Source organism: Nothoprocta perdicaria, unplaced genomic scaffold (genome assembly GCF_003342845.1).
Source record: "Nothoprocta perdicaria isolate Ctin4 unplaced genomic scaffold, notPer1 scaffold_201, whole genome shotgun sequence".
Taxonomy (NCBI): domain Eukaryota; kingdom Metazoa; phylum Chordata; class Aves; order Tinamiformes; family Tinamidae; genus Nothoprocta; species Nothoprocta perdicaria.
Genome location: NW_020455217.1, coordinates 1,129,303 through 1,141,994, shown reverse-complemented (window position 1 = coordinate 1,141,994; position 12,692 = coordinate 1,129,303). Strand labels below are relative to the sequence as shown.

The following is a 12,692-nucleotide window of genomic DNA, read 5'->3' as shown; positions in this document are numbered from 1 at the left end:
TGTCACGGCTTCCAAAAGATAATCCTAGCTAGAACTGATTTCCTGTTATCTTTGGGTTTATTGGTCTGTTGTGCTTATTTTCAAAGCAATAAATCTGATTTCCCTTCCCCTTTTCCTTACTCTTTCTTTCCCTTTCACAAATTCTTAATGATATTGCCCACTGCAGAGATTTATGGAAACATCTACATGAAACTGGGTTTTCTAGGAAGGAGTGTTCTTTCCACAATACCTCAAAAATGCCTTCCAAGTCCTCTCCATTCTCTGGACTGAATAGTCCTAAACATCCATACTCTTCTCAGCTGTGCTGGTTTAGAGGTCCTCCTAGTTTGGACCAAAATGTACTACCTTCTGTGTATGTTTCAGGCTGCATAAGCCTACTGTATAATATTATTCCAAATGTAATCATTCCTATTAAAGTCAGTGGAGTTGTTTGAGATTACTAATGGTATAATTGGTATTCAAGCCTGGCTATTGTCCCAGAGAAATAATCTTGGAGGATCAAGCTATTGACCTACCAGAATAGTATCTCTCTCCCACAGTAAATGGCTCCAGATGCTGGAAAGGAAATCTCAAGCAGATAATCAGAAGACCCATTTTCCCATTGGAGAAGCTTCTTCCTAGCACACACCAATTAGAGGTTGGCGTGATCACTGAAGAATAAGGGTTTATATCCTTCTAAAAATAAGAATAAAAGCTGATTACTGAGTTGTACCCTTTGTCTTTAAGTCATGTTTGTTGAGGCTTAGTGCTAATTGCATAGCACTTAATTGTCTCATTTTTTAATTGCAAACTATTTTTTTTCTACAGATCAATAGAGTAATTCAGATAAAAGATTGTGAATCAGTTACTGAGCTTCACATAATTAATCATTAAACCATTGATCTCTCTGACATCACTCGGCTTTAGCAAATGAAGCCTTGTCCCTATTACCAGGGTGAGGGGAATTGGGAAAGGCACAATGAATTTCAGTAACAGTTCATATGTTTTTGTGTGGCCTGTGTGATTCAAAAAGGAAATGTTGCATTGTCAGAGCAATCAGCCCTTGGCATCCCCTCACAACCCCGAATACAGCAGCAAAACAGAGTCTTTACTCTCACAGCTCTTGTAATCACAAACCTGTGGGAATAACTACAAATATATGTATGTAAAAAATATGTATGCTTGTATTTCTATTTATGTATGATGTATGAATCATTATTACATCCCAGTAAAACACCAGGAAACAACCCTTATTGCTTTGGTCACTAATTATGTATAAGTTGATTGCATCAGTCATTTCCCTCTATATCCAGCCAAGGCCAGCRTGAAGCTATTTAAAAGGTGATGGCAAAAAAGAACAGGAAATCAGTGTTAACTGAGAAAGCCTGTGATTACTTTGCTTAGCATTATACAAAACCATACTTTGCTTATGTGCCTACTCCATGGGTGGCTCTGTAGCTCTGGTATGTGCATGTGTTCATGCCCTCTTGAGGAGACCTGCCTTYATTCTTGCACACCAATCTATGCTGATTCACAGGCCTGTATCACTGCTTGTGTACATTCATAATATCTGCTCTATCTTTTCAGAAATGTCCTGGAAATCCCAGTCATTTCATTTGAGTSACCAACAGGAACTGATGACAGAATTTCATGCCTTTTATGCTGTCACACATATCTTCCTTACTGTCTGTCTATGTGAGCATGCACACATGCACAAGCTTTTATAAAACAGATATCTCAAAAATGCAATATGAATTTTACATTCACACTTAACTTGGGCCCATTGTGGGATCTGTTCTTGGCACTGCCACAGATGATCTCCATGGCCTAGTCATGTCATCTAATATCTAACTCTCAGCCCTTATATATGAACTCCTGCTTTCCTTAGGCTGATAGAAATTCCTTGAAGGAAGGGACTCTCTTCCTTATCCATTTGTCAAGTGTTTCAGTGCAAAAAGGCTATATTTTTAGCTGGAATTTGTAGATGTCAAAACATGCACAAAGCCAATATTTCCCCAAAGTTCTCTTCTGCCTCTGGGGTCTCACAATTGCTCAGCCAGAGCAGACACCCATCCCGATTGCACAGCTAGATACTGAAGTGCTCTTAGTCCTCTTTGACTCCAGCTTTCCCATCAAATCCACTTTGAAAGAATTATTATGTTGTGATTTTAAAAGGAAATTGAAAATCCCCTCTTTACTGCCTTCTAAATGAACCTTATAATTTTTTCCCTGCCTGTTAGTGACAGTATTCAATTCTCTCCCTGTCAAAATGATCCCATGAAATGCAGAACAGTCAGTGGTAGGAAGGATTTATTGCCCTGTCTCCTGCGGGGGACCAGATACCTGGCTGCAATCCTCTGTCTTGCAGAGCTGGGTCCAGTCCACTTGCAAGAGTGAGGCTGAAGAGTGGTTCAGGATGTCTCGACAATGCGTTCTAGCTTGCTCAGTAATACCCCTTTCTTGGGGCTCACTGTGCACAACCTGTTGATCAGTCCTGCAGCACTGCCTGCATGTGGCCTTCATCTCTGTCCCTCCTGCTGCACCATGCACTGAGTTCAACCTGAATGAGCTTTCCCAACTTTCCTGGAGTGCATATATTTCTCTCCTAAAATCAAAGAAAAATTCATTATTTCACATCCAACTCTCCCTGTTTTGCTTTCCTTTTTCTGCCAAAAAAGGAATTCATTACACTGCAAATTGGACTTGGAGGTCTCGGTCCATTGTCGCATGCATCTTTATGCTTGTTGAATAACAGAATAATTAGGAAAGGTATTAAATAGGTTTCTGCCTTTATTATGGAACAAATTCCTATTTCATAGCTGTTTGAATGTCTGTCTGAGATAGTCTGATTACTTTTGTGAACAGAATGGGTTTAATGAAGAGGCCAACTGGATATGATCAATGTTAATTTTTAGTTAACACCAGTATAAGAAAGGACACAGAGCTGGACACAGTCAAATCTAGCCCCTTGCAACTATACAGTCAGTAATAGAGGTCTTGACAAGCATCTTCACAATCTTGCCTCTATACACAACAAGCCTTGGAAACATTCCCTGAGGATACTCACATCCTAGGATAATACACTTTAAACTTTCACGACAAAAGACCAAAAGCTCCCAAGTTACAGCAACCTGAGGGAAGAGAGCAAAATAGATCAAGGACATCCAAGATGTCCTAAGTTACTGAAATAGCAGAGAGTTTGTTAGGCAATAAATGATCTTATGCATCTTGAACAGAGGATGAATGTTCAAGGTTTCCTGTCTTCCTCTGATGCCTTTTTTTTACTAGTTACTCATAAGAATGTGATGTGGGACTGGCTGGAAATCYGCTCTTATGGCATCTAACAATCTGCAGTTTAGGGCATGTGGAAATAAATTCAGCAGCCAGAAGCCCTGGCTGCCTTGACCTTAAATTTCCTGCTCGTTTTTCCCTTGTTTCTCTTTTGAGATAGGGACACCATCAAACACTGGGGAAGAGAATGGATTTGTCCCTTGGTCTCCAGCCTGATGTGCAGGATGACGCATGAGCTGGGAAAACTTCAGAGCTGTACGTGCTGTGCCAAGCACAGTCAGCATGGCACTCGCTGCAGGGCTTGGCATCATCAAGGGAAGGCACAGTGGGAAGGGTGGCAGCCGTCTGTATCTCTCAAGTCTCAAGGTCAACAGCATGATTAAAACATTAAGAAAGCAAGTGTCATCAAAGTGAAATACTGTGCCCCTGCCAGCATAAATCCMTATGTAGCTCCTAGTGTTATCTGACAGGTTCCCCCAGAGATSGCAGTCCCCATCTCTGCAGGGGAAGTCACACACCAGGGTAGCAAATGGATCTAGTCAGGCTCATTTGCTGCTCCCTCTCGCTGGTTATGCCCTGCTGTAGCTYCCTCGGAGAGAGGTGTCTCCTGCTGCTAGAACCAGTGTTGTCCCTCTCCCCTGCTCACGCCAAAGGTGTCCAGSTCTGATTTGTAGCACAGGCAGGGAGGAGGCTCAGGTTCAGAACCAGGCAGCCCGTCCACCCTGCTCACTGTCCCCTTGTGCCACCCAGCTCTCTGTTCCCATATCACTCTAAAGTAATGAGCAGCTAAAGGTGTCTGCAAGAAGCTCCCATCTAGCTCCCTGAGACACTGTCTGCCAGGACAAATCTCTCCTTTCAGGAAGGGCATGGGCTGAAGATGCAGGAACTTTCYAAATCATAAAGGATGTCTCCTGCACCCAGATCCCCCCCTCCCTCCACCCAGTTTTTTTTACTAACATGTGTGTCAAATTAGCAATTCCTTAATTATTTGCATACTCATAAGGAGCCTGCTCTCACATTAAAGCAGCCTTGACCTTCAGCAGAACCCCTAAAGCACACTCTTAGTTCTGATGAGGAAAGGATAAAAAGGATGTCCGGAAGTAAATGCAGAAAACCGAGCCTATTTATACCTCACTATCATTTGGTTTGTTATTACAGTTAGGTTAATTCCTAAAGGAAAAAAAAAAAAAGTTGTTCTTCCTAGGAACTTCAGGCACAACTCAGTCTCTCCARTGCTGGGAGAGGTACAAGCACTCAGGAGAGAGATTATCCTTTCCTCAGACAGCTTAAAATTAAACATGTCAAGACATAAAGAGTAAATAGAGAGCCAGAAGAGAAGCAAGAAGCAAAGATGGTTTATCATGACCAGCAACAGATATAGGACCCAGGTAAAGCTGCTTGTTCTAAGTATTTCTTTTTGTTGTTGTTGTTTTGATCATTTTATTGGTTATGTTTTGTTTTGTTGCAATTTGTTTTCAAGAGAGCTTTAAAGGGGAACAAGGCTATGGATTTGTGCATGTTTGCAGATCACTTTGCCTGACCGTGAGAAAGCCCTCAATGTCAAACAAATTATATAATAAGTCTTAAGATTTGATTTTTGAAGTCATATCAATAACTCAGAGGACAGGCCAAGGACAGAGTTTGTCCTGACAGAGAGGACAGGAAATTATTAAACCAAAACAGTCTCCCGCCTCAGCCTGACTGGGGGCTAACTTTGCAACAACACTCCCATTTTTAATAAAAAAAAACAAATGAAAAYAGAGTTTCAGGAGGATGGGCAGGTCCTGCAGCAGTTCACTTTTTGATATCAGCAGCTTTGATGCGGATTGGTGTTTGCCAGTGTCTCACCATCATGAGACAAAAATTGGCAGGTAGCAACTTTGTTCCCAAGGCCAATGTCAGGGATACAGCCAGCTGGCAGAGCTGAGAAGCCCTGGGTCCGGATGTCGGAGTGTGCAGTTCAAAGAGGAGCAGCTATTTGGGGGAGCAGGAGAAGACAGCAGCAATGTCAGTGCAGCTGAGCTCACCAGGATCAGGCAGCTGCTGATTTGGCATAAGCAGGAGGTAAATCAGGTCTCAAGTCTATCACAGTACTGCATAGGGCACCTCTCCTTGGCCAACTGAAGAGGAGGGAGAATGAGTTAGCAAGAGGTTATTGGAAGAATGTAACTGCAGGTTTTGTTCCGCCGATGAGATGGTACTTTTAGTAGCCACGAGGAAAGAAGAATGGTGTGTTTCTAAGCTCAGTTTTGGCTAAGTGTCTGCTAGGTACCTATGTTGTTTTGAACTCTTCTGCTGATCTCTCCTTCCTGTAGTATTTTTTTCTCTCCTTATTCCTTTCTTTTTCCTTCTCTGTTTAGATAGTAATGGCAGGTACTGAAAGGGAAGACAAGTCTACATGCCTGAGGCTCTGTGAAGCCTCCAAACTTCCTAAMATTGTCAAGACAGGGCAAGCAGGAGCTGACAGGGTTTGTCACAGAGGTTTACACCACTTGTGACATACTGTGCCTCCAGTCTTCCTCTTGGGAGAGTGGAGGAAGGAACTGGCATGCTTGATGGAGCAGCTGACATGGCTATSGCCATCAGCGCCTCCTCTTCAGAGCCATGGGAGGTCATGGGTGGGTCTGTGCACCGGCATGGAAGTCAAGTGAAGTGAATGCCTCTTCTTGCATCTGTTAGCTTAACAGCAGCTCTACATTTCAAGGAATTGGATGACACTCATCATAGGGGGATTTCAGGAAGGCCCCTCCTGGMAAGTTTGTCCTTTCCCTCTCAATTCCTCTGCTCCTAAAACAAAACATTAGGATGCTAACAACCTCTGTGTGTAGGAAAGTACCCAACATTTAGTGCTAGTGCCAGCTTGTGAGCAGGGTGTTCAGATGCTACTCCTGGCAGTAAGACAACTTGAGAGGACTYGTTAAGTATCTAGGACCTCTCTGTTTTAAGCTCAAGATTATGGGGCTTTTTACGATGATATAATTTTGCTCTCACAGAAATTATAGACTGTGCTGTGTAGGATTTTTTTTTTTCCATGACAAGTATGGCCTCTTCAGATGTCTGAATCTACTGTTCTTAAAGCCACTCTAATACATTTCATTTAAGGTCTCAAAACATCTACATCTGAGATAATTGGAGCTTATTTTGCAAAGGTGCAAAGAGAGGACTTGAGCTAGTCTTGCTGAGCATGGCCATGACCAGACTGCAGAGGCCTGGGGAGATTTGAGAGGAAATCCAGTCAGCTAAATAGTGTCCCCTGTTTCAAACAAGGGTCTCAGAAGGTAGGGAAACACATTTCCTCACAGGAGGCAAAGGTAAAGCCACTGAGAAGATGTTTCTTTGGTCCTTGTGTAGATTTTTAGAAAAGAAAAGCAACACGGGATATTGCATTTGAAATAGAAGTGAGGGAAATCTATACCTGGATAGGACAGGAAGGGCTCTGCAATCTCATTGTGGCCCTCTGTCTGAGTGTATCAGGAGTTAAGGAGTTTCTGCAGACACACGAGAAACAGAGCAGGAATCTGAATGCTACCATTTTAGTTACTGTAATAGGAAAGCTGTACTGCTGACCTCGAGGTGGGCATGAGCTGGTGTTTCAATGCAGCCTATTTGTGGCTAAATACATTTCCCAAGGTATTTCTCCTGTGCCTTTCCCAGCTCTCAGACATGATCCCAGTTTAGCAATCTGTGTGTCAGCAGAGTGGCTATCTCTCTGTTTGAAGCTATCTAATTGAATGTGGATAATCCTATATGAACTCTTCTGGCTGGATCAAAAGGCCCTTGCACGCCTCATCCGTGTCCCATCTCCACAGAAGGTTTTGTTATCATGTTTATAAGCATCCACCACTGGTGAGGAATTTGCATATAAATAACCTGCCAGCCACAAAGGCAGCCAGAGGCACCTGGTAACTGCTCCATATATTGCTCCACAAAGCTGCAAGGCAGAAAGAAGTAAGCCAATAAGCCATGGACAGTGATGCCCCATTGCAGCTTCACAACCGCAACCACCCTGACCCCATTAAAAAGTAGTATTTGTGAGTAGACCTAGGGTTTAAGGGCTGTTGCCTGTCCTTGAGAGGAAGGGAGCAGAGGCACAGTCCGTGTCCCTTTCCAATGCAGAGAGCTGTTGGACTTTGTGCTGTTGCTGTGAGCACTGGTGTTGCAGGTTAGTGACCAAGGCTCTGCATCTACAGTGTGCGGGGTGCCTGCAGAAGCAGCTGGGTCTCAGATGTGTCAGCAAAAAAAACCCTAAGAGTAGTGTGAGCAGACAGGAAAGATCTTGCAACCCTGTTTTCAAAGCAAACCTAGAACTGCTTGCTGCAGTGAGCTGCTGATAACCAGCAATGAGGGTCTTTGGTCTCAAGGGGGCACAGGGAAGTGATGGGTTTGAAATCACTTCACACTCCATTTATTGTGCAATTGCATCTGTCTCTCCTCCCATGAGCTCAAGTATATTTCGGGCTCCAAATCATCCCCCTTGTAGACTGCATCCCTAACTTACCCTGAATTAATTGCTGTGACTTAGCTAGGGCTGGTTATGGGCATGTTATGTCTGTGTAGCCAGAGGGAATGCAGAGTCCTGGCCGGTACCTGCTGTGTGTGCAGCAGGGTGCAAGCAGRTAGTGCTGGAAGCTGGGTGATCTGAGACTGCATTGACATATGTGGGGAGGACATGGGATAAACAGCAAGAAGAGCAACCTGGAGAGGACCAAAAAGGCTCAGGAGGCTTCAATGCAGGAGAAAGGAGTTTAGCAAGATGTGAGATGAGAAGTACCCAGCCCACAGTGTAGAGGTTAAGAGGAACAGCCAGGTTAGTGAGAGGAGGAGAAATGTAGTGTCTTCAGTGCCAAAGGAGAAGGACAGAGCAAAAAATTAGAGTCCAGGGGGGGATGGAGTTGTGGAGAAGCAAGAAGCATTACTGTTAGTAACTCAAAGAGGATGTCAGTGCTGGAACAAGCTGGTGAGGAATCAAAGGGGAGATAAAACATATTTGCAAGGCATATGAGACTTTCTTCTTTGCCCAAATCCCCCTCCTCTTCCTTGTAAGTAAGGATAATGAAACAGAAACAATTAATATAATGTCAGCCCAGGGCTGGAGTGCAAGTCCCAGCAAGAATAAATAAAACCCAAGCTAATCTGGCTAAATGTTCAAACACATTCCTGCCTAGATTTGACATGTGCACACACACATAAAAATCTATGACAAAAACAAAGGCATTAAGGGAGAACTTGATGAACTGGGTGAAGTAAATAGCTAATCGCCTGCAAACACTGATGAATAGCAGCAAGGAGAGAGGCTGAAATACAGAAGGAGAAGGGAGTTAAGAAGTATTGTGCCTTGTATAAAGCAAAGCTCTGGGGGAATCAGCCGGAGAGTAGGGCAGAAATGCACTATGCATCCACCTATCAGGAAATTTCCTCATCTGAGATCTTCCTAAAAGGGTGATGAACTGATGAGTGAGATTCTTTTCTCTTCACTTGGACATCCCTAGGTGGATGTCTGAGCAGGTAAAGGGGCTTTGCCCAAGTCGTGTGTGAGACAGTGACATATTTTGGAAAAACATCCAGGTTTTCCCAACCAAGTAGTGGCCCATGTAACTCCACAGAGCAGGGGCAGCTCTAATCTGGCCAAATTTTGGTGATGACCACCAGAGCTTCTCAGAAGAAATAAGGGATGAAAGTCAAAGAGAATGTGAGATCTGGGGAAAGCTAACATGTTAACTAACCTTCAAGTTTGTTCTTGAACATTTCTCACTGTTATCCAGATGGGACTCATTCCAAGTGGATGTTTGTATAACTCCTGAGGGATATTAGCAGCTCTAGATCAGCATTTTAATCTTCATTCAATTTCTATTTTCTTGTATGGCCCTGGGGATCATCTCAGAGCTTTTAGAAGTATTGGGAGATAAAAACAAGGAAAGAAATACTGAAGGAGTTGGTTGTGGAGAAGAGGAAACACTGACCCTCAGAAGGGGAATTTGAACTGAAGGTTCCCTGCCACTGCAGCTGCAAACAGGGTGGCTGACAGGAGATATCAGAGCGATGCTCACACGGCAAGAATGTACCTTGCAGCCCTGAGTGCAGACACAGCGCTCTCCGAGACAGATGCCCCCTGCTAGCTGCTGTGATCTGTAGTACTCAAGAAAGAAAATGCTGCACTTTCAAAAGCAAACTCCAGGTTTTTCCCAAATTAGCAGGAAATTATTCATTCCAAAAATAGAATCTCAGGATATGCGTACAGGACTCAAGTTCTTATTCAGGTATGGCTGTGGGAGCACTAGAAGAACCACTTAATTAGAGTTGTATGGGAAGTGTTTTCAAGATCTCAGATATTCCGCTTTTTCAGTGTTTGTTTTGAGCCTTTTCAAGAGTGAAGAAATGCTAGTGTCTGCCCTCTGAAAAGGAAGCCTCACCCCAGCTCCAGGTACATTTTCCAAACTTCAGGTACCTAAGGTAGGGTTTCTCCCTAGTTTTTGGCCTTAATACCAGAATGTCTTTCTTGGGAAATGCTCAGAAATTCTGCAGTGGCTGTTTCTTTTTTATTGAGTAGAGGGAAGAAAAAATAGAAAATACTTAAAGAACAAAACCAAACCAAATATACGTTCAGTGCAAAGATTGCTACTGCATTTTGTTCTGGATACTTTTGACAATTTTGATCTGCAGTGGCTGACGTTCTCCCATGGGCATAATCACATTGATTATGTTAACATTATTCTGCAGGATTAGCTGTGTTGTTCTGGTGCTTGGGAAAACAAAAGCAAAACCACTGCTGAACTTCAGTAACTGACCAGAGAGTTAACTACTAACACAGGTCTCCTGTACATTTGACTCAGCCTCTGGGGAGAGCAGGGGACTGGTGGAAGTAAAGAGATACTGCAAAGCTGGAGTTCTGTGCACCAGATCAAGTGAAAATTGATTTCCTTCCAATTCTTAAGCTTTTTTTTTTTCCCTTCCCCCATTCCTATTTGCCTTCCTTTATCCTATTGTATGAAAATTTCAGGATACCCCTTCTCTCCACCCATCATTAAGGAAAAAACAGACAGAGCAGACTTTACTGAGTCAGAACCAAGAGGTGAATATCGGAGTTCCCATTTGCCAGTTTCATTTTACTTGAATTGCCCTAATATCACCTCTTTCAGGTATGAGCACATGAGTTTTCCTGCTCTTTTGCCCTGCGTACTGAATTCAATGATCTTAGCTCCATTTCCCCACCATAGAAAGAACCAAACTTACATGATAATAAATACATATCGGTTTCCTCTTTCCCTATTCACTCTTCCTCTCTATATGTCTGTTAGATATTGCTTTTATTTCCAAACACCTTGTTGCATGTAAGGAATTTGTTCAAATTGCTGTATATGAAGTCATTAAAAAAAAATCTATCTGGTGGGTATAAATATTTTTCTTAGACTGTTACAAGCAAAAGTTGTTCTGCTTTCCTCCCGTCTTCCTGGGAGCAGCACTGGATCGAAAGAGATGATTTTTTCCAACCAGATCTCATTTCTTTGATATTTTTCTTAAAGCTTCAAAACCAGGAATTCTGTGTTTATCTTTAAAAATCAAGACGAAAAACTCTCTATCTCCCCTCACTCCACTGCCATTAAAAATTCTAAAAGCTGCGTAGCCTTGAGGTTGTAGAGAATAGGCTCTCTGCAGACATGAAAAAGAATTGTCAATTTATTTATTATTTATGGCTCTCATTATATTTTAACTTCAGGGGGTGGCAAGTACAGGAGAGACTCCTTTAAACAACTTGCAGGCCTTCTAGTGGTTCTCACCATGTTTCTGCATCAAAGGCRGCAGCAAAAGTGGAGCAATACTAAGCAAGGGCAGGCAGGCTGGGTGGCTTTTAGAGATGCCCACGCCAGGGCTGGTGGTTTGGAACACAGCAAGGTTTGAGGAGGTGCAATTTTGGTGCTGAGACTCTGTGTGTCCGACTGGGACATGAGATGTTTCAGTGTGTTTCCATCTCTGTTCTATTCTCCTACAGACCTGTAGAGAGAGCGCGGACAGCWGAACTCGTAAATAAAGCCAAGGACTTAAGGCAGGACTGAAATCTTATTTGAAAGGATTTGCTCTCCATTTCATTTTTTTGTTCAATGTATTTTTATTAACAAGTCTATTCAATCAGAACTGCAACTTACTGCCTCCTGTGCTTGAAAGGATCTTTTCTCAATGTAATTTGTCAGCTGGATTCCTTGCTGGTCATGCTCCTGGTTCTTCTCAGCACGTTCTGATTTCCCCTGTTTTTTGACACCAGCGGGCACTTCCTATTCCTGGAACATGAGGCCATTTCAATCATGGGTTTTGTCCTGGGTGGGTATACACACACATATATATTATATGTATGTCTGTATATACACACATATATGTGATTTTTTCCCCCCTTCCTTTTTATTTTTCCATTCCACTAGCTGAGCAGCATAAGACAGAGGCATTTGGGAATGATTCTGATCCCCTGCAGCTTGGCTGGAGCTGAGGTTGTCTCTGACAGTGCAAAGCAAGAGACTTCACCTTCGGCAGGGAAGAGATTGAAGCCAGGCTCGTGTTTGGACTTACAGACCAAGGGGAAAAGCCCGAACAAGGCATTTTCATCAGGCGATAGGAAGGTAGGTGGGAGGTTGGCAGTATATAGCTGTGTCTCAAAGAGATGCCTTCGATCTTATTAACCTGTACTGATGTCCCTCCATCCTTAAGGCCCTGTGTAGGCCATGGCGAGGCATATGGTACCACTGTTACACCACTGATGATTATGAAGCAAACTCATCCCTGAAGATATGTAGAGGACAGTGCCTTGCTTATTTGGTTTTCAGCACCCAGCCTCTGAAGTTTCCACTGCTCTTGCCTGTTTCTAGCAACTTTGTGACACCTGCAGACAGGGGAGCTTTAAGAACTGGAAGTTTTTTGCTGATTGCTACTTCATATCAAAACTTTGATTAAACTTTTTCAAAGCCCTACGTATTAGCATAATTTGGGTGGATTTATTCTGTGTCTTGGCAATGTATCTGATTATTTATAGGAACTAACGGCCAACTACAATTAACTTTGATGAATATAAAGCTTCCTGGAAGAAGGAAGAGCCGAATGTCCCCTCCTTCGGCTGTAATTTATAAAGCAGGTTAGTTTGTGTATGCAAATAAATAAAGCTAGGTCATAAACCATCAAGTCTCAAGGCAGTGGGAGAATCATTGCATTATACTATGAGATAGTATAAAATGGAGAATCTTTAACAGAGCTGAGGATTGCACAGGTCTCATACAATCTTAGGATCTACTCCTTTATCTTAAATTTATTTTTCCTTCTTTTCTGCTGATTAGAGTTTTACCAAACACTGAGGCAAGGGAGAGTGTTAATTTATGCAGATTTATGTGCATTGACAATATTTATGTAAGTACGAGAATGTGCACACCAAGGGAGGGATGCGC

The 12,692-nt window shown here is 42.8% G+C and overlaps 1 long non-coding RNA gene across 1 annotated transcript; it reads left to right on the top strand.

Annotated features, from left to right (window-relative positions):
• The first annotated feature begins 4,352 nt into the window (after window positions 1–4,352).
• On the top strand, window positions 4,353–12,180 carry LOC112946334. Its single transcript, XR_003249219.1, has 3 exons — window positions 4,353–4,658; window positions 11,682–11,876; window positions 11,965–12,180. It is a non-coding gene; the product is annotated as an uncharacterized LOC112946334 (long non-coding RNA).
• The last annotated feature ends 512 nt before the right edge of the window (window positions 12,181–12,692 follow it).